Source organism: Myodes glareolus, chromosome 7, assembly GCF_982192425.1.
Source record: "Myodes glareolus chromosome 7, mMyoGla1.1, whole genome shotgun sequence".
Taxonomy (NCBI): Eukaryota; Metazoa; Chordata; class Mammalia; order Rodentia; family Cricetidae; genus Myodes; species Myodes glareolus.
In genome coordinates this window covers 8,555,142-8,582,004 of record NC_142032.1, presented here as the reverse complement: position 1 = coordinate 8,582,004, position 26,863 = coordinate 8,555,142, and the positions used below count along the sequence as shown (strand labels likewise).

Here is a 26,863-nt window from a genome sequence, read left to right as displayed (position 1 = left end):
TGTGAAGGCAGAGCGCTTGTTCCCCAGTATGCCTCCAACACAAAATGATATTAGAGGCACTCCAAAGAAAACTGGCAGAATAAAGAAATATACTTACTAAAAATATATAACTTAAATAATGAACCATTTAAATTGTTTTTTTTAATAAATCTGAACTAAAGCTTAAGTAGTGATGAAATTTTATATGCATGTGTAGAAAAATTGAACCTATATTTTAAAGGGTTACAGATTGGGCTGGAAATATGACTCATCTAAGAGCACACAGGCCTGCTCTTCCAGATGATCTGGGTTCAAGTCCCGATACCCACAGGGCAGCTCCCAACTGTTTGTAACTCCAGTTCTAGAGTATTCAAGGTTCTCTCTGGTCTGCACAGGTACCAGGCACACACAGCCATACATGCAGACAAACACCCATATATATTAAATAAATGTAAAATATAAGGTGTTTAATGTTTTTAAAAAATATAAAGGGAGTAGGTTGGCGATAAGAGGACAATTGGTGTTTTATCTGATTAAAAATATATACATGCATGAAATTATCAAAGACTTTAAAAAATACAGATAAAAATCCTTGCAGAATATAAAGGGGAATTAATGGTATTCCTTTTAAGAATATTGGTACTTGAGATAGACAACCCACTGAGATGAAAATGATTCTTCTAACTCTGCATTTCCTTGAGTTATTTTTCCTATTACCTCCTGAAGAGACTTTTTCTGCTTGGTTGGTGTGTGTAGGTTAAGGTTTTGTGTAAAGACGGTGAGTGTGTCTTTTCCTTCAGAAAGCCCCCCCTTTCTTTTTAAATATACAATATCCTTGTTCTCTTTCTCTCTCCCCCCCTCCTTTTGTGTCATTTCCGCTTCAGTTTAAATGAAGAAGTTACCCTTTTCCTGTGAGAAGGAAGTGTCCCAGCTGTTGATAGATTCTGGTCGTTGCTGTGAAAGGGAGAACCTTGGAGCGGAGTGCCTGTGTGCTGCTGCCGCCCCTCTCCTACATGTGTGCTGTCTGTCAGGCTGGCTTCCTGTTTCAGAGAGTTAGCTGTTTTGTGGATCAGACCCATGGTGCTGGGGCTTCCTGTGGGGACCAAAGCAGCACTGTTCTGTTGCCCTCCGAGGTACAAAGTAAATTGGGAAATTAAGACATTGAAGTATTGTTTTAAAAATAATTCTATGGCATTTTCTTTAAAATGCTCACCCCTTTCCATCTTCTAAGCACAGCCATGGAGCACAGAGCTGTTTCTTTCTTCGGGGTGTGCCTTGTTTATGTATAATCATCACTTGGAGCATCCACTCCTGCGTGCACCAGAGGACCTCTGATCAGCATGGACGCATCCAAGTAGGCTGTTCTCAGTGCTCTAAGTTTATTCTACAGTAGGGCTGGGGGAGCGCTCCTCCATATTCCTGTTAGCTATCATTGGCCCCCAATTGGACCACTTTTTGTGCGTGTTGCTCTGGTGCTTGGAACACTGTCTCAGTGTCTTTTTGCTTCACTAACTTTTCTTTTTAATTTGCATTTTGTAGGACACATTTATAAATTACATTTTAATGCCTTGTATTCTTTTTCGGCCTCTGCAGCTTGGGGTCTGGATTAAGTGCCTTGTCTGTGGCTCACATCATATTCTGTGAAGAGCAAAAGGGAAATTCTTATTTCTAAGTTATACTTGTTGCCACAAAAACAACCTATAAAGGGAGAGATTATGTATTGTGTGTTCAAGTATGGATTCAAGAGCTAACGCTAGTTTGCCAATCTTGTTCCAACCTGTTTATTCAAATAGTACTGCAAACACAGTAGTCCCTTGGGCTTCTGTTTTTGTGAACATGGTAACTAAAGGCTACTGCATGTGGACTCCCCAAATCCTAGTCATTCCTAGACTGCTGATGCTTCATCGGAGAGGCTTGGGTGGGCATGTTCCACAGCCCGGGTCAGCGGGTGAATGTGTGCGGGAAGTGGGAAATGAGAGCAGGAGAACTGGAGCTTGGGAACATTTGTATTTCCAGATTGCTGCTTCCTGTTCAGCTGAGGAGACAGTCATGTGACCTTGATGTTAGCTAAAGAAAGTCCTGTAAGCTTGACAGATCACAGCTGTATCCTGTACTTGGTGTGAAAATATATTTGCTTCCCCACCCCCTCCCATCCATTTAGTTTTTCTGATTTCCTAATACATTAACTTTATTTCAGTGTTTGATGGAACAAGAGGCTGGATATATGCCCAGATGAGAATATGAACAACATGAATTAAACATGGAGTTTGTGTGTTGTTGAACTTGAATGACAAGGAGAAAGCCCCCAGAATAATTTTTTTGTTTGTTTGGTTGGTTTGGGCCTTCTCTGTATAGCTCTGGCTGCCCTGCAACTCACTATGTAGACCAGGCATGCCTGGATCACAGAGATCCTCCTGCCTCTGTCTGAGGAGTGCTGGGATTAAAGGTGTGTGCCACCCACCACTCTAGGCTACTCCAGGTTTATAACAAAGTCTCAGTAGTACAGGATGTTTTAGGCTAGATGCATCATGTACACACCTCCTTGTCTGGACTGTCTCTGCTGTTTTATGAGGGCTTTTTGTTTTCTTTTTAATAAGTATGGGGTTTTGCCTGCATGTATATCTGTACCACGTTTGTGCCTGGTACCCAGAAAGGACGAAGAGGGCATTCGATTCCCTGGGACTGGAGTTACAGACAATTGTAAGCTGTCGTGCGGATGCTGGGAAATGAAGCCAGGTCCTCTGGAAGAGCAGCCAGTGCTCTTGACTGCTAAACCATCTCTCCAGCCCCTTTATGTAGTATTTTTAACGTTGTGTATTTACCAGTTAATTTGCTCTTCATCTCAACTCTTCTTCATGGTTATCTTCTTCTTCATTCACTTAGCTTTGTTGGATACAGTTCTAAACTGACACTTATTTCTGCTACCAGTTGGAAAATTTTGTCTTTAGCTTTCTTTTGAAGTCTGCTGCAAGTCAGTCTCTCTCTCTCTCTCTCTCTCTCTCTCTCTCTCTCTCTCTCTCTCTCTCTCTCTTGGTTTTTTCATGACAGGGTTTCTCTGTGTTGCTTTGGAGCCAGTCCTGGAACTTGCTCGGTAGCCCAGGCTAGCCTCAACCCCACAGAGATCTGCCTGCCTCTGCCTTCTGAGTGCTGGGATTAAAGGTGTGTGCCACCACCGCCCGTGGTGTGTGTCAGTCTCTTGTAGGTGAGACCTGTCTCTGAACTACTTTCTATTTGCAGCCATGCTCTCTTTGACTCTGGCTTCTCCTCATCCCCTCTGTTAGTTCTTTAGGAGCTGCACTCCCTATTTTGTGTTGTTTAATTATTCCATTGTTTACATTTCTTAGGGGGTAGGATGTGGTTTTGTTCCCTGTTTTCCTCCTGGCTTTTGTTTAAGGAAGTATGTGTACTTGTGTGCTTTGTTATTCTGAGTTGTAAAGTTGACAGGGTTCTCTATCTGGGAGTTCTTAAGCCATCTATTTATATGTTACTAATTATTTATTAATTTTCTATACCAAGGGTGGAACCCAAGGCCTCCCATCTGCTATGCATGTGCTCTGCCCCTGAACCTCAGCTGGGACAAGGTAGTCTGGTCTGTTTTGAGCACCGCTCTTCTAGAAAGGTTTCTGGTGTCCTTCTCCAAGTGTGTCACAGTGCCATGGGCCCAAGACAACTTGGTGTTCTTCTCTTGACTTAGCCTTCTCTGGACCATCTGGTGTGTGAATTCCAGATGTAAAGTTGAAGAGATCCTATTGCAGGTTCTCAGCAAAGGGCTTCTATCTTCCACTCACCAGTCTGGGGAAGAACAAAAAGCGGAACGCCTTTTGATTTGTGGTTTGAGTGTTTAAAGTGTTTTGTTTGAACACAATTTTACTATTCTAACCGAAGGTGGCCTCACACTATCTTCTTACCTCAGCCCTGCCTCATCCCTGGGGCTGACAGGTATGAACTACCATTCCTGCCTGTTTGTTTGTTTGTTTGTTTGTTTGTTTTTATAGTTCCTTTGTTCCTGAGTTAGTGGACAGATGGCATATTGGTCTAACTTTCTGAGACAGGGTCTCACTTTGTAACTCAGGCCTACCTGGGACTTGATATCCTCCTGCCTCAGCTTTTTGGGGGCTTTGTTTGTTGTTAACTTGTGATGTAACCCTTTATAATTCAGACTTCCTGACGTCTTTTTTAACCCTTAATTATTAGTGAATTTTAAAAATTGTTTTTAGTTAGCATACGAAATGATCCGAAACACACACATAGGAAGTAGGAAAGAATTTCTGCTTTCCCTCCTCTACTTGTTGGTTAGAAAGATAAGGCTTCCAGTTCCTGACTAGGGCTGTCATAATCCTTTTGTAAGTTTTAGGCAGTTTATACTGAGACATAATTAAATGTCAAAGATTTTGAAAGTGGCTCTACAGTAAGACTTATTCTCAGGGCTGAGCTGTGCTCCGTGGTAGAGCATTTGCCTGGGTTCCACCGTAGCACTCCTCCACCAAGCCAAACAAAAACACTGTTGCATGACTTGACATCAGAAGAGGTTAGAGTCCTTTTTGAACCCTAACTGCACTTCTTGTTTTTAATCTGAGCCAGAATGTTAGCAAAAGAGCTGCTGCTTTTCTGTGTTCAAATGTTTGTCTAGGTGTACCAACTGTTTTCTGCTTTATCAGGTACATCTTGACTTTGGTGTCGCAGGAAAAGCAAACACTGTTAAATGGTTGGTGCCCTTTTTCCAATTTTGTAGGCGAATATTAATTAACACTTAGAAGAATGAACAGAGTTGATTAATGTAGTAAATCATCCACAAGAAATGCCTCACCGAAAGCTTGAAGTGCCTCCTTGTTGGGAAGGTTGCACAACGTTCCAGTCACACGGAACCCAGTGTGCACTTTGATTGACTTTCCTTTCTGAGAGGGTAACAGAGAGAGCATTAAAGCTGAAGCTGAAAAAGATTGATTTTCTTCTCACAGAGGCCTTTCTAAAATCCATCCTATGGCTTCTAGCCACACAATTGAAATAAAGTACAGACATAATTGCTTCCCATGGTTGGTTTGGGATAGAAGGGATGGGGTGTGTGTGTGTGTGTGTGTGTGTGTGTGTGTGTGTGTGAGTGTACGATGTGTGTGTGCATGCATGTGCACTCACATGTGTGCATGTGGTGTGTGTGTGCGCATGCACGCACATACGTGTGTTCATTCCTGTTGTCAAGAATATGGCCTCAGACATACTAAGTAGAACCCTTTACCATTGAACTTAAAAACAGCTCCAAAGGTAATTGGGCCTTCTTTACCCACCCTCCTTCTTTAGTTAAAGCATCATATCACATGCTGTATTGGAGCTACAGGAATAAGTTTAAAGGAGTCTAGAGCTGTTACAGATTAACAGCTTGGCAACTCGGCATGAACCCAGCAGAGCCAAGTGAAATAAATTTTAAAAGTCCAGTCATTGAGAGTTGCTTCTATACACTGCCAAATTTTGAATCAGGACAACAAAAGACTGTGCTTATTCAAACACCTCACATTGTTGTCAGTGTAACTTTTGGGGCCTTGTTATTTCATGGTGGCATAGTCCATGGGAGTAAAAGGGCTACTATCACGAAATAATAGATAATCCCCTGAGTTAACATGAAGCTTCGTTTTTCCTCTAAGTTCTCAGTTTTTCATTTTCCTTTATAAGGTATACATATTGCCGTTATGTATACTACTAAACCTGCAGTTACTTTTGCTTTGACTCCCTTTATCCTATTTTTATGATTAGTCATTCATTCTTTAAAAATACTCTTAAAGATACATCTTAACTTGTTCTGTGTGAGAAACACCCTTCACTTTCCTCCTTCTACTTGGAGGATTGTGCAGCCTTTCAGCTAAACAAAACCAAAATTGTTCACTTGCTCAGTGTCCCACTCCTTGAAGTCAGCCGCACAGCTCTCTGTGGGTGTGGCCCGCCACGCTTGATCTTATCTGCTGCCACCACCCTGCTGCTTGCAGTCTCTTCTGTGCTTTCCTTGCCCCACCCAGCTTTTGGAAGCCTCAGAAACAGTTGTTTGTGCGACCTTCTCTTCTGTGTATTCTGAGGAAATTACTCAAGGTCTCTTAAAGATACAGGTTTCATCAAGAAATTACTACTCCAGAATTAAACTGTGTGAACATTTGAAAACACAAAATAGGTTTTTTCCCTTGTCAGAGCTTAAATATTACAGGTGTGAGCTCATAAATGGAAACCACAAGTGGCTTTTCTTATATAAACTGTTTGTTCCCCAAAGTTTGGCTGTACCCCAGTAAATGTAATTAAATGCAAGAGGTTACTATTTAAAAGAACCTGGCAAAGACTCTAAAGAATTCACGTAATACAAATACACTCCCTTAATTTCTCTTTTGTAGGTAGTTTTCTTTCTCATGATGGTATGTGCTGCAAATGATCATCATGGTCTTTGAATTGTTTAAAATGGGGGACTTGTGTGTACTTTCTTATCAAAAATAGTTTGATCACAAGATTTAATTGTCAGTAATCTGGCATAATTCCTTTCACCTTCATGGGCCCTTTTCATCATTTTAGCACCCACACCCCTCTTTTTCCAGAGCTCTGAGTCAAACTGAAGTCTTGCTAAGGCTGTGGCTCTCAGTTACTCAGCTACATTCCCAGCCTACTCCAGATTTTCTTTTTTCCAGTCCTCAAAAGTTCATCTCTTAAATGCCTTGTTAAACAGCTAGATCAACAGTGTCTTTCCATCTTCTCAGCCCCTCCTGTTAAATTGAGCATGCTCATGCTTGCTGCCTTTCAAGTCTTTAGCCCATTGGCTAGGGCTAGGCTTTTCCACATTGAGTGTGCCTTAGTCTCCTGACCTTGATGCCAACCTAGAACCTTCCTGTGCCTCTCTCTGTGGTTATGACTGTGTGGCAGAGTAGAATTTGACCATCTTGCATGATCATTGGCCTGAATTCTTTGTAAGATTGGTTAACTCAGGGTAAAAGCAAGTATTGTTCCCAGACAGCATGTAAATGGCTCTTGGATTTCTTTTCTTAGCATGTTAGTCAAAGATCAAAGTGGAAGTAAAGCATATGATACAAAGTTGTGTAGTTTTCTAATAGATTATAACTTCTTATAAATAAAATTATATAAATCACTATAAACCAGTGACAGTTTCTTTTATATCAATTATATCAATTGAAGTATCTCATATTTTAGTGTTAAGTAATGCTGTGTATAAAATACAAGTTTAAGAAGTATATTGTCAGCCGAGTGCCTCTTATCCCAGTATTCAGGAGGTAGAGGCAGGTGAATCTCTGAGTTCTAGGCTAGCCTGGTCTACAGAACTTGTTCCAGGACAACCAGGGCTATGCAAAGAAACCCTGTCTCAAAAAAAAAAAACAAACAAAAGCAAATTGTCTTTGCATGCCTTTTCCCTCCCCCTCAGATAACATTTATGCTTTTTAAATCAAGTCCCAAGGTAGCATCCTTGGAACCTTTCCCAGTGCTTTTTTCCCTCCAGATCTGTAATACATGGATGGTACCACAATAACACACTGCACTACCATTGTCTAAGAAGTTTTCTCCTCCTTATATACACTAAATTGCTAACATTTTAGGGTTGGACATTCTCTCATTATGTTTCTTGTAGTCTCTTCCATGCTACCTGCCCTATTGTGCATAATAGGTGTGAAATAATCTCTTGTTAGTAGAATAAGTGAATTCAAGAATAATGTAGAAAAGAAATACTTTATTGGTGAATTGATTTACCAATTTAGACTTTAAATGTAAGTTTTAAGCATTAAATTCAGAATGAGCATTTGATAAGTACAACATAGATTTAGTAGAACAAATTGAAACTTTAGTAATATTTCAGGTCAAAATTCAAATCAGATATTTATAAAACATTTTTGCTTTGGTTTGGTTTTGGTTAAATCTCCTATCATGCCACCAGTTTGCCAAGTAGTTGGCAAATCTACCATCTAAAGACTGGAAAAATACCTCAAGATACTTTTCACTGAAGGCAGAGAGCTGCATGGGCTGAAGAATGAGGGTGGAGATGGGAAGAGTGTCTAAACTTCTTCTCCGTCTCCTGGGAAACGCATATGATGGCATCTGAGGAGCAGTGTGACATCAGTGTCAGGATGAGTTGTGGCTGTGTGAGGAGCAATGTTTCCCTGCAGCTGAGCACCCACTAACATGGCTACTAACTTAGAGTCGTCATGTGTCAACCTAGCCGGTTCCGACAGCAGGGCTGGGTCTGCTTTCCAGGAGGACCTGTATAACCACTGTTTATAATGACACATTCCCTAAGATCAAAAGAAAAAAATAGAGCAAATTATTGAAAATGGGAAACATACCTTTTCAAAGTTATTTGTTTCATAGAAAAAGCAACAATATGAAAATTCTTCCATAGCCCCATACCCTTACATGCAATAGATCAAAGCAGGTGACATTTTAGTAAGAAACAGCAGGATGGATGCATCCTTAGCACTGCTAAACAAGTGTGCCCACCCTTCCAGTAGTGAAAACTAAGGACAAACCTCAAGAAGGTAACTTCCTCTTTGTGTTGTCACCATTAAAACTTGAGCAACATACCTCAGAAATGATTTAGAAAACGAAACATGGCAGGCAAGTGCACGTCTCATATTTATGGCTATAGTGCATTTATTTTATGGCTTTGTTTAGGGGGGGGTTGGGTTTTTTGTTGTTGTGTGGTTTGTTTTTTGTTGGTTTTTGTATTATCCCATCCCTTGGGAGACTTGAACAGAAGGATCGAGTTCATTGTTAGTCGAAAGTTCTACAGCAGTCAGGACTATGAACTGAGACCCTGTCCCAAAGCTGAAACATCACACCCTAAAATCAAAGCTCATTACATTGACATTTATAGAGGACTTTTTTGTTTTTCTATACATTTTAACACAATTACAGAGGTTTTTTTTTTTTCACAATTACAGTGTTTTGTTTGTTTTGTCTTATGGCATTAGGACTCAAACTCAGAGCCGAGGCAAGTTTTCTTTCACTGAGTACATCCCCAGTCTCTGTGTTTTTACTTTATTCATAAATTCACGTATTTTGTGGCAGTAGGAGTTGAATATAGAACTTTGTACAGAACATTCAAATCTCTAATACTAAGCTGCATCCATGATTCTTTTTTTCATGTTCTAAATTTTGAGACGAAGGACCATTAAGTTGCCTAGATTGGCCATGAACTCACTCTGTAGTCCAGACCTGGAACTTAAAAGTCTCCTACCTCAGCCTCCCAAGTAACTAAATTAAGATTTTTAGACCACCAGACCCATAGTTTTAGTTTTTTGGGGGTTTTGGGGGTTTTTTGGGGTTTTGTTGTTGTTGTTGTTGTTTTGTTTTGTCTTTGTTTTTATTTGGGGGATTCAAGACAGGGTTTCTCTGTGTAGCTTTGGAACCTGTCCTAGAACTTGCTCTGTAGTCCAGGATGGCCTTGAACTCACAGAGATCCATCCACCTGCCTCTGCCTCCCTAGTACTGGAATTAAAGATGCACGCCACCACCCAGATGTCTTTAGGTATTTCTAATAATAGTTTATTTTTTGTTCTTTGTCTTTTTAAATGTGTGTGTGTGTTTGTGTGTTTTGCTTCTCATTCTTCTGACTCTTTGCCTTCTTGGTGAGTGTTCCACCTTAGTTATTTGCTATGTGATTGAAACTGAATACCTGTTCTAAGATAATCACTCAGTATGCACTTACAGAGGACTCCCATGGTGAGACTCTGGCCTCGACTTGACAAGTGCTTCCAAATAAGTAGAGGAGTCCTTAGAAGCAGCTAGCCATCCTGAGGAGTTCTGTAATGTAAGCGTTTAGATCATTGGTTCTCAATATATGAATTATAACCCATTTGACAAAGTTCTAGCTCTAATAATATTTACATTACGATTTCTAACAGTAGAAAAATTACAGTTGAAGTAGCAATGAAAATAATTTTATGGTTGGGATCACCACAACATGAGGAACTGGTTTAAAGGATTGCAGCATTATGAAGGTTTGAGAACCACTGGTTTGGACAAAGCAACTTTAGAGACATTGATGAAGGATCTTTAACTTTGTTCAGTAGGCCAAAAAAGAGGCTAGATTTGTAATACAATTCAGAATGCTTCCTTGGTTCCTTGGTGAAGAAAAGGAAGACCACACTGGGCAAAATGAGCTTCTTATATAGACAGTTAAAGGGAAAAGTATTTACATAATAGCTAGTCACTGCACCATCACTAATCTGTGCCTCTCTTACTCCAGTTCTGGTAGCAAAGAGGAAATTCCTCTCCCCCTTTTTTTTCCTAGATAGCAATTTTGCCTCTATCTGCTCTAACAGTGAATAGAGGGTTCTAGCCAGGCCTGGGATGCAGAGGCAGGAAGATTGTGAGCTTAAGGCTTGCTTGAGCTACAAAACAATCTTATAGCCACCAAACTAATCTTACTGTCTCAAACCAGAAAGTTAAAGAAAAAAAGTGCTTGTGTGAGGGGTGTAGTTCAATGTTGGAACCCTGGCCTAACATATATGAGGACTTAGACTCAGTCTACTGTGCTGCGGGCAGTGTTCTGCTTTATGTATATACATTTTGCATGTAAAAATGAGAGCCAAACATGGGGCAGCAAGGAGCTTTGGAAGCATCATGTGATGTGCTGATTTTTGATGTGTAATTAGACTCCAGATGTTCTGTTTTTAACACATTCAGCTTTACAAATTAAGATTTCTCTTGTTTATAGCTGAGAAAACTGACTCTCAGTCAGTCAGGTTCTTCTTCTGAGCCAGGGTCTCTCCAGCTTTTGCCTTTGTTCTAGGGAGGAGCAAGAGCTGCTGCATGAGCTGTGTATTAGGTCTGTCCTCCCGGTAACAGCTGACCAGTCGTGTGCCCTACAGAGGTTTGAAGTCGTTGAGTCTGCCGTCACTTTTAACTTGTGATCTCTTCTTCAGTCTCTCCCATCTAGATGGTCCATACCTGCCAGTTGTCATGCATTGTGACCAAGTACAAGCTGGTAGCACAGAGGAGTAGTTGGATGAATTGGTTTCAAAGGCCTAGCTATCGAGATTGCTTCTGGGCAGCAGGGCAGAAACTGTCTGGAAAGAAGTGTGAGGGAACATTTGGGGATTCAGATAATATTACATACCTCTATAGGAATTAGGGTCATTGAGGTACACTTGCTTTTAAAATATCACTATGTAAATATTGCATTGGAAGAAAATACGGAACTGTAGTTTGTGACGTAACTTGAAGTATCTTGGAGAAATTCACTGATGCCTATAATGTACCTTAAACTGCACTGAAAATAAAATTAATAGACGGACAGAGGAGCAGTTAAAGAGCTCATGCAGCAGAACTGGCACACTACAGTGTTCTGAGGAGACCCTGAGCAGTATCTGTGTGATGCTTGGTGTAAGAGTTCTTGAAATTTGCTGTATGTTTAAACCTTTTATAATGAAATACTAAGTATATAGTTAAAATACAAGAGACCAGAGAAATGACTCAACAGTTAAGAGCATATCTTGCTCTTCCAGAGGACCTGAGTTTGGTTCCCAGCGACCAAATGGCAGCTCACAACCATCTGTAACTCCAGCTCCAGGGACTCATATACCTGGCCTTCACTGGCCTCTGCATACATGTGTACATGCACATGTACACACACATACATGTGTACATGCACATGTACACACACACATAATAGAAATAAAATAAAAATATAATAAACTATTTTTTGGATATTCTCTTTAAAATTTCCTTTCAATAGACTTAATGAAGATTCTTGCTAGTGTAGCCCCAACCCAGAGGCCATCATAAGTTGAGTCTAATAAAAACTTATCAGTTTATAAAGACGGGACCCCTTGTCTTAACTGTCTCATGGGTGAGGAAGTTCCGTCCCCTGGGTATTTTAAGCCAGACCGAAAATCTCACAGAGCTGGAACTTGCCAGACAAAGTTTTAGTCACTAGTGGTTATACCATACTTCTAGAGGTAATGTCACATGAGCAGAGATTAAATTCTCTTTCTCCCCTGAATGTTGTCACCTAGATGACATTACTGGGGAGGAGAAGCCCTGGTTTGGATGTGTGTTCTATTTTCAGTCTACCACATATTTAAAGTGCATTTATTTAACCAATGAAGCTTCAGGCAGTAGGACCTCAAATTGAGTTTCTTTTTCTAAAAAATGCTATCTTTTTTTTTTAACTTTGGTAACTAGTCATAACCATTTTATATACTGAAAATAGAATTTATTATATACAGGAAAATATAGTATAACAGTGGTATTTTATGAAGATTTAAATGACAAATATTTCAAAATAAAATTGGAGTTGAAGGGCGGAGAGAGAGCATAGATTAACTTTTTGAGTTACTTGATTCCATACTATGGTTGTTCAGCCTTCTGTCACTCAGTAGAGGGTTTATATTAAAATCCACATAGCTAATGAGTGAGAGGAAAGAAAATTTTCACTCGACCATTACCCTAGAAGATTGGATCTATAAATACATATGAATTTTTGAAATAGTCAGGTATACATGTATGTCAAATAACGTTTGAACTAACTAGAAAAACGTGCTCTACTGCATGATTGTGGTGTGGGTACCATTTCCTGATAGCTTCTGCATTAAACGTTTGGTTGTGTATGTGCTACACGCGCGTGCTCAAAAAAGAATTAACCTTATTTAACATCCTAGGGACATGTGGATTCCTAAGAATGTCACACCTTGTCTATGCCAATAAATCAGTGTGTCTATTCTTGTTACTAAATCTGATGTCATTGGCAGATTTTCCTCTCTATTGGAAGGGTAATACTCAGAAATGAGATTTTTTTTTTAAATGTATTTCTTCTCTCTGTGATTGGGATGTTTTTGAGTTTTTAAAACTGTGGAATAGTACTGACAGGCTCCACGAAAACTGAATCTGGATTTCATTTTGTCTCTTCAGCTCTGTGTGATCTTGTGCACATTCCTGACACGTTACAAACAGCTTGCGTCTCTGCATGTGCAGTATCAGTTTTCAGTGGAGAAAGCCCCAAAAGGAAGCAGATTGAGTCCTCCATGCACAAACAGCTGGGCAGCTGTGGATGGAATTAATTGCTGATATGTATTGGCTATGTTTTTCTTCTCCTGTCACTTCCTTTGCAGCTGTGAAAGTGAATTTTGACTGAAAACAGACATTTCCAGCAGTGCAAATCCAAAAAGTATCAAGATTCTTCTAATCAATACCCAGCTGGCACCTTCTGTTGTTCATTGTTGGGGTGAGGTGGAGAAGAGCAAAAGTTGGCAGCAGGTGATTCATAATTAATGTGGGGTGAAAATAATTAAACCAGGCACTTGCCCTGCAAAAGGAGTTTTGGGGATGATTACTTTTTCATTTGTTAGGAGTGACCTCATAATCCAAGAAAGACTAGATTAATGAGTACTCCCTCGTAAGGTCCTGAAGGAGGGTATTTCAGGCCGTCTCTCAGAATTGTAAGATGTTCAGTATTCCATCGTGATTTATTCTTTCAATAGGAGGGATAACAGTTGTTGAGAATAATGTGATGATATTTATCATTAAATATATCTTCCTGGTTTTCTCTCAAAATCTTTTCTGTTGTTTGTTTTATATTATATGTAGACAATCAATGACATGCTTAGCCAGGTGGTGGTGGAATAACCCATTTAATTCCAGCAGGTAGGAGGCAGAGGCCAGCTTAGTCTCGAGAGTGAGTTCCAGGGCAACTAGAGCTACAGAGAGAAATCCTTCTTGAAAGAGCAAACAAACAACAAACAAAAACATGCTTGGATATTTTACTCAGAGAAACCTATTCAATTGTATGATTATATAATTTGAATGAAAATTAACTTGCCTCTCTGAATGTACATATGCAAAAAGTGGTATTTGTTTAAAATAACTTTAAATAGTTATTGTATAGTGATAAATTTAATACTGATAAACTAAACATATTTTTATATAGTATTTGTATTTATATTCTATAGAATATCTTATTTGGAAATAAAGTCATACAAAAAAAACCCTTAAACTGAAATTCTTATAGAATTTGTAAGTGGATGATTATAAAAATTTTTGGAATATAATAAATATTAGTGATCTTCATCAAAATTATTTTTCCTCTTATGCATACATTTTAATGAGATAGCAAAGCAGTCCATATAGCGCATCCTTTTTCTTTTATATATTTGTGTGTCTGTGTGTTTGTGAACATGGGTTCGCACATGTGTGGAGGCCTGATGACAACTTGTGCGAGTCAGTTACCTCTTTCCACCATGTGTGTTCCAGGAACCAAACTAAGGTCATCGGGTTTATTAAGCAGCAAATGACTTCACCCACAGAGTCATCTACTCTGCCTTACATCCTTGTTTTGAAGGCAACTCTAGCTAATTGGAAATGTAATGCTTTTATTTTTTTCTGTGTTGCTAAAAGTAGAGGATTGATAAGGAAAAAAAATTGAATAGTTTGTGTTAGTGTTCAAGTCCCCTAAAGTAATATTATAAAGCAAGCTATGTTTCTGACACCTTGAGGTATGTAAAAACTGCAGTTGCTAAACTTAGAACTTAGCGTGTTGAACTTCCTTTCCAAGAGTCTACCTCCACCTTCCAGTGTGTGGGTTCAACTGCGTGTGCTATCTAGATTCTCTCTCTTCTCAAACAGAAATCAGCCTATAGTTCATGCTCTGCCAGGAAAACTGATCTCCAAACATAGACTTTTCCTCTGTTACTTTGAGAGGAATTAACCAATGAATTTTGACTCTGAGGCCCTGGAAAATGCTGTGGTAATATTAATGTGCAGTTTGCCCTGAGTGAAATCTGCCTGGGTGTGTTATTTCCCCAGAGTGGGCCCCACCCTGCCCTAACCACACCATGCAGATATCTTGCTGTTTAAAACAAAGATCATTTTTAGGGCAGCATTGCATCAGAATTGCCACATGAAAATGAGTTTAAGAAATGTGCAGAGGCTTCGGGGGTTTTGTAAGTAGTGGGTTATGTATTGTAATACCTGTAGCTACCAGCTTAGGTGGAAACAAAGCTGAGACAGATGGTTAGTTTTGTGCCAGTTTCTCACAGCATGCAGTGAACTTGTCTTTGGGAGTAAGCTGTGGCTTGTCACTCAACTGATTCTTTTCTTTTAGGTCATTTGTCTGCTTTTTATTTTCTTATACTATTATTTATTTCCTTGTTCTTATTTTTAACTGTCTGTGGGTGTCAACGACTGTGTAAAGGAAGGAAAATGCTAGTAGTCTGCAGGTGTGCTAGTTTTCTGACTTTAAAGTATTTAGAAAAGGGTTTTGTACTGAATTTATTAGTCACTTTTATAGCATAATTGAGCAATACTGCATTTCGAGACATCGTGGCATGAACTTTGTGTGTAAGAGTGGGTTCATTGAATTAAAAAAAAAAGCTGCCTCTAAAGGGCCTTTATTTCTGTCATAATGATGCTTTGTCCTGTTGCTGTTGGGTATTTGTTGAAAGAGTTGGGGCAGGCTGCAGCCCAAAGTTCTGTTCCATGCCTGGGCAGTTCCGTCGGTTCCATGCCTCTGTGTTCTCTAGACTTTGTGATGTGAATGATAAGTTGAACTGTAGGGAAATTATTGTTCAGTGAGGTCCATGCTGATCATTTTTCCCAACCTTTCTCTCCTCGGATGTCTGGATTTTATTTGTAGCTAGGCTTTAACTGTGCATGAAGTGTTCAGTGGTGCATTGACCAACATGGCATGCTGGGAAAGGCTGAGGTCGTGATTTGTCCTCTGCGCTGTTTATTCATTGTGTTCTCTTTCTGGGGTAGACACACCCATTCAGTGCAAGCAAGTTTAACAGCTTGCCTCAGTCGAAATCGTAACTGAATGTTGAAACTGGTGGATTTCTGTAAAGCTTTTGGGGTGGCATTGTGTCATCTTTTTTGTTCCTAAACTTCCTGGCCACCATCGACTCGCTTCCCCTTCCCCTTTGTTAATTGTTTTTAGGTCAGCCGTCTCTAACTGGACAAGAGGGGAAGAGTAAAGTTTGATATCACTGTAGGATGCAAGCAAGACAAGTTTGCTTTGGGTGTTACTTTCTTCACCTATAAAGTCAGGAATCTGAGTTAGCCCTCTTAGATATTTTCCAGAATAGAATACCCTAAATCTCTTTGTAGTGATGCATACTTGTCCAGAAACCTCAATAGCGAATGGATTAGAACTGAGCAAAGATTATTTAGCTCTCAGTCCATGCTTTCTTGTAAATGACAAGAAAATCAAAGTTGTGCTTTAGATGTATCTGCCAGAAATTTAAGACATTTGTTTTTTTAGTATCTGAGGTGTAGATCTTATCTGTATGGGCTTGGCTAAGCGACCTTCAAACTCCCAGCCCCCAATATGTTTTGCATGAAGACCTAATCCACACATGTATCATTCAACCTTGGAAATAAATTTCTCATGTAATTCAGAAAACAATCTACTGTTTTCTGTTTCATTTTGAAATCTGTCCTCTTCAGTCTACCGAAAACCAGGCTGTGCCTTTCCCTGTGGGTAAAGAGAACTGGACTTAGGCTTTTACAGCTGTGCCAGAGCAAAACTTGATACCCAGTTTGTTGTTAAATGTTTAATTAGTTATTTTAAGATTCATTTTTATTTGGAACTTTTATTTAAGATCAATAATTATTATCTCTATTCATACTCTTATTTTTCTTATAATTATGTAATATAAACAAGTAGTGAGTATTTTATCATGCCTTGTGGACCTGCTCCCTAAGCCCTTCCTGTTTGCCCTAGGAATGCTAAACAAATTTCTCCTCATTTACTCCATACCTCATTCATAAAAACTGATGTGCATACTATCATATGAAAAGGGTTGTTGGGCAGTGGTGGCGTACACCTTTAATCCCAGTACTTGGGAGACAGAGGCAGGCAGATCTATGAGTTCAAGGCCAGCCTGGTCTACAGAGTGAGTTCTTGGACAATCAGAGATACACAGAGAAACACTGTCTTGGAAAAGAAAGAAAGGGAAAAGTTGCAAGATCTTTTCTAGAGTAGTAGCTATAACGGTAAGCGTGACAAGGTATGAACTGTCAAGTTCCCTGTGAGAAATCCCTTTTAGTTTCCTTACTGAGAAGTTGCTCCCAGGGCTTTAGAATTCCCTTCTCTGCTTATGTGAGTGTGTTGTCTTTGTCGTTGTTGCTGTTTATCGTTGTCATTGCACACCTTCGGTGTTTTTATGCTGACCAAGTCTTTTTATTATAGTGTTTCTCTAAAAAGAATGCCATGTAAAAGAGTGAAGGAGTATAAAAGAGTGTATGATAAAGCGTCTCTTTACCACCCTAGTCCCCTTAACTCTGTTCCCAACAGGTAATTTCTCTTCTATATTTCCAGAAATTTCCAGTGACTATGTAACTGTCTGAATATGTCTGTATATATTTAAATACTTGGATGACTTCTTAAGTCCATGTAAAGTGAAGCTACACCTATATTGTGTGTTTAGCTCCTGCTTGGAAGGAGCTGTCTGGCAAGTGCTGTGCACTGCTTCAGTGTATGCTCAGATGGGCTCCCGAGTGATCGCTCTTATTCTGATGGTATCTGGATTATTTCCAGGGTGATTCCTGTATATTCCCTCTGTTGGATGTGCTTTGCTATCAGTTCCCTGCCTCCATTTTGGGACAAAGCCCATGGATGGTTGTGAAGGATGACAGTGTTTCGTGAAACAGAAATCTCTCAGCCACCTTTCCTCATCTCATTAGACAGTCAAGGGTAGGCCTTCTGCTCAGCCATGCAGAAGAGGAAAGAACTGCTCCAGAGGGAAATCCTTCTCAGCACAATAGTGAAGGAATGTTGGGTTTGATGTCGGGTAACTTGATCCTGAGATTATGGGATGGCAGGCAAGTGACTTCTTTCACTGTCTGTAAATGGAGAGGTTGGATGGGTGAACTTTAATGTACCTTCCAGCTTTATTGTATATGTAGGTTTTGTTGGAACAGGAACTTAACTTATGGGACCCAAATTATATAAGATTTTTGTTATTTAAATAGAAATCACACACACACACACACACACACACACACACACACACACACACACACACGGGCTATAATTTATTTGACATGCCATATGATCTAAACTACTTGAAAGTTTAAGGAGGTAAGAGAGAGCAGTTGACTATTCTACATATTTACAGAAAAATGTTCTTTTTTGACAGTTCTTTTTCAATAATATAAATCCATTCCAGAAGTAAAATCAAATCTTTTGATCAAGCTTTAATAGTTGAAAGAAAAAAACATATGGGATGGCATTTGCTTTTAAAGTGGGTCCTTCCTGCTTTAAAGGCTTTTGAATTCCAGCCTTTAAGAGATAACCCTAGGGCTTTTTAACTTTGTCTCCAAGGGCCAGTGAGATAGCACGTGCAGCAAAGCCTGATGGCCTGATCCAGTCTCCAGGACCCACATGGCGGAAAGAGAGAGCCACTTCCTGAGAGTTACCCCTGACCTCTTGACTTGCTGTAGTGTGCACACACAAATAAGTGTGATGTCTGACTTTACAAATCAGCTTCTAGAGTTTTGTCTAAAATTGTTTTAAGTTTTAGCCCCTCATTCTTGTCTCCTGGAATGCTGAAGCCGACTCTACTTGCCATGGTCAGTTTTATAACTTAGTGCTGAGGAAGGCGACTGAGAAGTGAACTATATAGGGTTATCCTGCCAGTGCCATTAAAAGGTAACAAGGGCTGGGGGAGTTCTGCTGCATCATGCATAAAGTGTTCAGCATTGCCTGTTTGAGCTTTGACCTCACTGAATCGGATGATAGCTGTTCTAACCCGTGACAAGGGCTGTGTCTGTAGCCACAGCTATGTGGTAAGACCTCTCTGAAGGCCTGGAAGTAAGGGAATGTGTGTGTGTGTGTGTGTGTGTGTGTGTGTGTGTGTGTGTGTGTGTGTGTGTTGCACTGGCTTCTCACCAGAAGACTTGGGATGCCTTAAATAAGTGTGCTTTAAAATCTGAGGGCGCCGTTTATCCAAGTAATGCTTAGTAACTACTGCTTTCTGTGTTGACTAGCTTATGAAAAGCAGGCATATGACTGTTGTAGAAGCCACACACTGTGTGCATGCATGGTGCGTGCCCTGATGACTGAGATGGCCCCACTGGGATCTCCTGGCCGTTCTTCTTCATTCTTGTTTTGAGAGAGGCCCTCACTGCATAGATCAGGCCTTCCTGAAACTCTAATCCTCCTGTCTCAGTCACAAATGCTGGGATCATAGGCATGTGGCACCATGCCTGACCCCTATCTCCTTGTTGTTTTCTGTTACCAACTGGCTTGTACAAGTTAGCAAAGAAGTTTGTTGCAATTTGAGTTTATGAAAACAAAGTACATTTTCAGGCTGAAGGCTGCTGGAGCAGTTTCAGTGCCATCACAGTGCTCGGCTGTTTCTTACTAATCAGACTCCAGATGAATTCAACAGTGTTGTAGTGCTTGGAAATGGTGATGCTGTGTTTTGAGAACGCATCCTGAGAGCTTCTTTGTCAATTACCCCATCTATTGTGGCATTTACAACTAAGGAAGTTCTCCGTGGTTGGGAATACACAGGATGCTGCTGTCTACAGGATGTTGAACAAATGTTGCTTAAACATTTGGAGCCATTTTAGGAAAACAGTTCAGCAATAACAAAATGGACAAATAGATTAGGGTTTGAGCTGAAGCAGAAATCCATTTTAGAGAGAGGGATAAAGAGGAGGAGGAGGAAGCAAAAGAAAGAGAGATAGGGAACAGAAACAGATTCATCACTGCTCTGGTCTGATGCAGCCCTCCCTGGGAGCCAAGTGTTTGCTTAGAGTCCTGTGACACACAGTGGGAATTCACTTCCTATCAGGAAATGCTGATTTTCAATGTATTATCTTGTTGAGACAACCACAGTGAACAATAGGCTATTAACATTTTAGAACAACAAGTGTCATAACTAAGCCAATATTTGCTTTGTTTTGAGTATTATTCTAAAAAAAGCTTTGGCTGGGCTTCAGAATACATCAGACCATCAGTAACTGCTGAACATAATAAAAGTCATGATGGCTAAAAGAGCAAAGCAGAAACAAGTATGGAAGCATCAGGAGGAATCTTGCAGGCTCACTCTCAATACTAACCTGTGCAGAGAAACAAGAGTAAATTATTTCAGATAAATCCTAGGGGACACGAAAAATGTTCATTTAAAAGCCTCCTTTAAATTTTAACACACACCCATGAAATTGGTGTAAAGCAAGGGAAAGCCACAAATTCAATTCTCTTTTGAAATGTCAAATCCTCATGTGCTGTCATTTTCAGTTTCAAATGTTTACAATTAAAACTTCATTTGCCAATACTACTTATTTTGGGAGTTATTTTTTTTAGATGTGTGTGTGTGTGTGTGTGAATACCTGCGTGTATGTGTGTGACCATGCATGTGTCTGGTGCACACAGAGTTCACACAAGAAGGTATCAGAGACCCTAGAACTGGAGTTACAGGTGGTTGTGAGCTACCTGGTGTGGGTCCTGGGAAGCCAGCCAGGACCCAGGATCCTCTGAAGGAACCACAGATGCTCTAACCACTGGGCCATCCATCTCTGCCACCCCAAGGCTTGGTGACATTTTAAAGCTGTTATTCATAAACTTAGAGAGAAGCAAACCTTATTCACTTCAGTGGCCAGTTCCTATCTAGTCACTACTCTACTTCTGTGATAAAAGCATGGTAAAACTTCAGAGCTAGGAAGGGTGTTGGTCATCAGGTCAAGCCTCTTCATTTTATATGTGAAGAAGTTTGGATCCTTACCTTTTCGAAAATTCAGGTCTTCCTGTGCTTTCTTACTCCCAAATTTCTTGGAAGTCTTCAGCTATTGAATATTTGGTGAATATCTTTCATTTGGCACCTGTGCTAAACTGTCTTTTGCTATCAGTTGTCTTTTTCCTATAGTAATCTTTTTTTCTCTCTGGGCTGGCAAGGTGGCACAGTGTGTGAAGGTGCTTGCCATGCAAACCTGGTAACCTGAGCTCCCCAGAAAGCACATAAAGTTGGAAGGAGAGAACTAACTCCACAACGTTGTCCTCTCACCACACACATGCCATGGTGTGCCCTTCCCGTGTACACACAATAATAAATACAAGTTAGGTGGTTGGAAGAGTAGCCACCTTATTCTATTGGGCTGTGGTACAGAGGCCAAGAGAAGCTGAGAGCTGACCTGGGTAGTGGATGGACACAAGGACCTTCAGACCAAACTGCCAGACTTTACAACCTCCAGCCTGTATCTCTGGACCCGAGTGGAGCTGGGACTCTCCCAGCATCTCATGCCTTGGAGGCTCCTCCCTAACCACAGGATCCGTGTGGCCCCTGGGCCTCTTGACTTGAGATTTGACTTTCTTGGACCTTTCCTCTTCCCTATCATTGTGCTGTCTGTTGCATTCTGGCTTCCTGCTTGGAGGGTTTGTCTCAACATCACCCACCCCTGTTCCACATCCCAGGAGCCAGATGCTGGTCCTACACTGATTTCTCATGTATCCTTGGTGGGAGGGGAGAGCTGGAGTAGGAAAAAGGATGAGTCCAAAATCCAGTCCCTTTCTTAAGAAGGGCAACAGCCCTCAACTTCTCCTTGTGACTCTCCTTCCCCAGGTGCCAAATAGCCATAGCCTCCTCCTGGAACTATCTTGAGGCCACTCTGGGGCTCAAGTTTCCTTGGTATAGCCTTGAAATGCCAGGAGGGGAGGGAGGTCAACTTAGGTGGTGTGGTTTTAGAGCTCTCACTGGGGAGCTAGGTCCTGCCCAAGGCCACACCTGGAAGCCTTGTTTTACCATCAAAGAGACTCACCCTCCCCTCCTCCCGTCCCCCATCATTTTCCAGTGTTTTCACTTGGAGGGCAAAATTTTACTAATCTTTTTGGACACCAGGGCTGCTTGCTGCCAGCCTGATTTCAAAGTGAAATTGTCTCAGTTTCCCTGCTTTAACCTCAGACTGGGGCTTGGACCAAGGGAAATGAGACCCCCCACTCAGGTCAAAATCCATCTCATTTTGCAACTTCCATAAACCCTGCCCCAAGCCTAGGTTTCTGGGGGTTTTGTTTGTTTGTTTGAACAACCCAGTTCTGCGCTTTTTGGCTTCTCCTAGATCCCTGTAAATAGACCATACCATCAATCAGTATTTCTTGCTCTTCTCTTCCACCCCGTGACGTCCCCTCACTCTACAGAAAGAGCTGGCTGTCGCAGTGCCAGGCCCCTGAATTTCACCTAGGCAGTTGGATGGTTTGGAGCCGGGTGGGAGAGTTCTTGATGTACTTCCAGTTTTGACCGGCAGCACTCTTGCCCTTGGTATATATATATACATAGCTCCTGGTTCTGTACTGACTTGATGCCAGAGTTTAGCATCAAGTCTCTTCCTTTGTCACTCTCCACCTTATTCGTTGAGACAGGGTCTCAGGGTCTCTCACTGAACCTGGAGCTCACTGATTGGGTGAGACTGACTGATCACAGAGTGCCAGGAATCTGCCTGTCCACGTACCTTTCCCCACTACAGTGTTTCAGTTACAGGTGTGTGTCTTACCTTCTGCATGGATGCTGGAGGCCCAAACTCAGGTCCTTAATTACTGGAAGTACTTTATCTAGTAAGCCATCTTCTCATTCCCTGCTTTCTTGTTTAAAGGATTATCTTTTTTACATTATTATTTGTATCTGGTCTCAAAATAAGCAATAAGTATAGCTTTTTAAAAATTTCTTTTTATACTCTCATACTTCTCTTTAATGACCTTGAAATCAAATTAATATATTTCAAATGCAAGTCATAGTCTTCATTACCTCAAACACCTTAGGTACCAGGTTCATTGGATTACCTCTAAAGTTTGTTCTCGATCTTTGTCCTGGTGTCTTCTTAGATAGGTAGAGTGTAGTATCATGAGTCAGTGGCCCTACTGAGTCACTTTTAAGTGCATAATAAAGTTAGTTGTTGACCCAATTTCTCCACAGACAAGACAAAATACTTTAGGAACGGTAGTAGAGTGCGGAAAAGGTTGATTTTGGTAGAAAGGGGGATGAGTTGACTTTGATAAGACTTTAGCGTAGGGGCTGATACTGGTAATAGAGAGGAGGAGGGAAACCAGTCTAGATGTGCAAGAGATGTGGCAAACCTGGGGCAGGGTGGGGATTAGAAAACCACTTCCCACTAACCCTAGGAGGGACTGACCTTTGAAGCCTCTTATACCTGTTTTTCAAAGCTTGCAACTTATTTTAGATCATACCACCACTACTGTGATTCCTAATGTTTTGTACATTTGTTTTGTTTTGTTTGAGACAGTTTCATTCAGCCTAGGCAGACCTGGGACTCACTCTGCCAAGAATAGCCTCAGACTTGTGATACTATCTCTACCTCCCAAGTGCTGCGATTACAAGCCACACCACCCTTCCTGTTTCATGCAGTGCTGAGGACTGAGGACAATGCTGCCGGGACATTGCCAGGCTCACACTCTGTGACTGAACTACATCCCTAGCCCCCTAAGTTTTCCTTATAGATGGGACTCCAAGAGGTTTTTCTACCTCAGTAGGGAGGAGGAGCTAGGGAAATAGTATTCTGAAAAAAGAATTGTAGTAGGTGGCTTTGTGCTTCTCAGTAGCAGCCAAGGACCCCAAGGATTATAGTGTTCATGCACCTTTAGATGTTTAAATAAAGTGTTGTAGCCTTTTACAAGAGCATCACATTTTTCCTTGACAATAAAAATAGGAAGTAGACAGAGCATGTCCGCCAAACTCTGGAGAACTACTTAAATTACTAAGCCATGAAGATGGCTTTTTATTTGACATTAAAGTATTTGATGTAGGTTTTAAGTCCAACTAAATAGAGACTAAAGAACTAAGTTGAGTCTAGTCTTTGTGAGTCTCAGAGAAATAAGAATCCCATTTCAAGCCTGACTTTTGACTATAGCCAGCAATATAAGTGGACCATTCAGACATGTGAGTGGCACCAAGAAAGGGGACTCAGTATTAAAAATATTATAAATTGATTAAAATTGTTATGAAAACAAACCCTCTAATTGTCCCATTTTTTAACATGAATGCATATTTATAAATCCCTTAAAAGAAGCCAGAACTTAAGGTATTATGTGATTGTTTTCAAAGACTTACTATTTGCTAATTTTTAAAAGTCTGTTATTAAAACCCTTTAAAGGAATTTCAAAAGTGTTATTCATATTTCAGAACTTTTTCATATTGATGGATCATGTGATCTCTAGTCTACATTCTGTGTATCTCCATAATATGAAAAGTATTTAGTAAAATTAAATTGAGGGATTTGGGCAAGTTTGGTTCTCTCTCTTAGGACTTGTTTCTTTGTAGGGAAATGGTAACTAAAACAAAACAGTAGCTAGCACCTCATGTTCTTTTCAAATTCAACACCAGGTTGTGTGCAGAATGGCAGTGTTTCCTGTAGGAATTACTTACATTATTAATGGTTGTTTCTCAATATCTTTAAAGATTCTTCATCTTCTAAAATCAGCAGTTCTGTTGCTGTTTTTAAAATAGACTCCCGTATTTTAAATGAGTTTTAATAATATCTCTTCCCTATGAGTTTGATATTGAATTTTAAAAATCCTCTTAGATTTTTTTATTTTCTATTAAAACTTGAGTTTTCAGAGAGTTTGGAAATGTGTCAGCTAGTCCTGCTTTTCGACGACGCTAAATCTTACTTCTGTACCAAATAGAACCTAGATCTCTCTAAATGAATCTACACTTCTAAACAACAGTTCATGTCTGGCGTGGTTGGGGTAAAATAATATGGCACATGTAATCTAGATACCAGGGTTCAGAAAAGGCCATTCTTTTGAAAGTTGAAAATTATAATTGTAGTCTATATTCTATTAGTGGTTCATTGAAATTTGTGAGTAACCAGGGATTTTGTTTGTTGGTTACTGATTTGATGAAAACTTCTGAGTGCCAAACCCTTTCATTCTTCTGGTATTCAAGAAACTTCATTTTGAAGATAACCAGTCCATGAAAATACATTTTATAAAAGAGTTCATATTTAAAAATAGGAACCTTGATTTGAGGATGGGATAGGAAAGAAGTTGAAAAATTTGCCTAAAGATCTTAACAACCTTTGCTCCAAAATGACTCAAACTTTAGAAACATCAATGGTGGTAAAGAGAATTCTGGGTCTAGAGCCAAACCCAAGAGTGTGACCTTGTTTAAGCAGTGTCTCAACTCTGCTTGTTTCCTGTGGTAGTTTGAATGGAGTGGCCCCATAGGCTCATATGTCTGAATGCTTAGTCCCCCGTTGGTAGAACTGTTGAGAAGAATTAAGAGATGTGGCCCTGGAGGCAGTCTGTCACTGGGAGTAGGCTTTGCGGTTTTAAAAGCCAGCACTATTCCAGTTGGCCTACTCTCTTGCCTTTTACTTGTGGATCAGATGTAAGCGCTCAGCTACTGCTCCAACACCAGGCCTGCCCACCTGCTGCCACACTCCCGCCATGCTGGTCAGAGACTTGCCCTTTGAAACCTTAAGGCCCTAATTAAATGCTTTCTTCTATAAGTCATGTTGATCATGTTGTTTCTTCACAGCAGTGGAAGGGAGCTAAGACATTTCCTTATCAGTACGTTGAGATAACAGCCCTCACCTCTCAGGGTTACTGTGAGGTTCAGTGAACTGAAACATGTGCCATCATTAAACCAGTTAAACAATAGGAGGAGCTCAAGAAATGTTGGCTATTTAGTGAACATTTCTCCCCTTGCTATATTTTTATTCCAATGTGGTTTAGTGAAAACACAGGCTAAAATAGGACAAGAGTGGCTGAATAAAGATTTAATAAATAAACCCTGGAGAAGAGGACAGCTTCTTAACTAGAAGCAATTGGAAAGAGCCCAGTCATGTGAACAGTGAACATGAGGGATTTGGCAGGCCCTGGTATGTAGGTAGGACACAGAGACAGACAGGGTACTTTTAGCAAACTGGGAGAAGTCCACATAGAGAAGCAATGGGAGAGTCTTATATTTGATTATTTCAAATTACCCAGTAGAAAAATAAGGAAAGGATTCAGGTCGCCCAGGAATGATTTAGTGGGTCTTAGAAATTAGTAATTCAGCAACACTTTTGTCTGTTTCTTAATAATTAAGTAAAGTCCGATATCAGTGTGGGATCCAATAGCAGCATGGACTTGATACTAGGCAGCTCCTTACAGTTTCTCATAACCTGAGGGACCAGAGACCAGCATGCTGTTAAAGCTGCAGACATGGTTTAGTGAAGGGGCGCGGTGTGATCAGTAATAAAAGATCCGCCAGACTAGCTTAATACAAAATATACAGCTTTAATAAACAGAAGGAAGACTTACACCAGAATCCCAACAGTCCGTCCTGATGCAGGAGACAGGCGAGAGAGAGAGAGAGAGAGAGAGAGAGAGAGAGAGAGAGAGAGAGAGAGAGAGAGAGAGAGGAAGCACACTCGCCAGATTTATAGGTAAACTTTTGCCTAAGGGCGACACGCCCCACGAACAGAATGTGATTGGCTGAACTGGCCTATCAGTTTAGTTTCTCATGTAGAGAAAAGTGCAGAAACGCATGCATCCATGGCAAGCATGTAAGCTAAACAAGTGCCTTCTGAAATGCACCCTTGCAGAAGCAAAAAGGACATTTCGTCAAACTAATAGTTTATGACCTGATTCCTGGGCTAATATTCCAGCTATGGCAGAAGTAGTAAAATCTGTTGCCACTTGCATTTATGATTGGAATTTGTTTTGAATCATCTTCACAGGGATTTACAAAGATATTTTTGTTCAGAATCTAACACGATAATGTTTTCTTGGTTCACATTTCCTTGGAAACTTTTCAGTCTAACGTGCTGAGCAAAGGTTACAGTCTGGTAGAAAAGCACACTGTCCTGACAGCAAATGTTTTGTTCGAATTACTGCTTCAGTGAATTTTGTTACTTCAGCAGAGCTTTGATTCTGCAGAAATGTGCCCTTCATACTGTCAGGAGAGTAAATGTTCGC

General features: G+C 40.4%; 1 protein-coding gene across 4 annotated transcripts in view; it reads left to right on the top strand.

Moving 5' to 3' along the window:
• The window catches only part of Add3 (adducin 3), a 112,429-nt gene that overhangs the window by 41,172 nt on the left and 44,394 nt on the right, over positions 1-26,863 (top strand). The window contains exon 1 of one of the 4 annotated variants that reach the window (XM_048423206.3): positions 3,900-3,918. The exons of 2 other annotated variants lie outside the window; for them this stretch is intronic. The gene's annotated coding sequence lies outside the window, so the exon portion shown is untranslated. Of the gene's footprint in view, positions 1-3,899; positions 3,919-14,777; positions 14,892-26,863 lie in introns of those variants that run through there. One more of the 4 variants, XM_048423203.3, reaches the window with a different exon arrangement.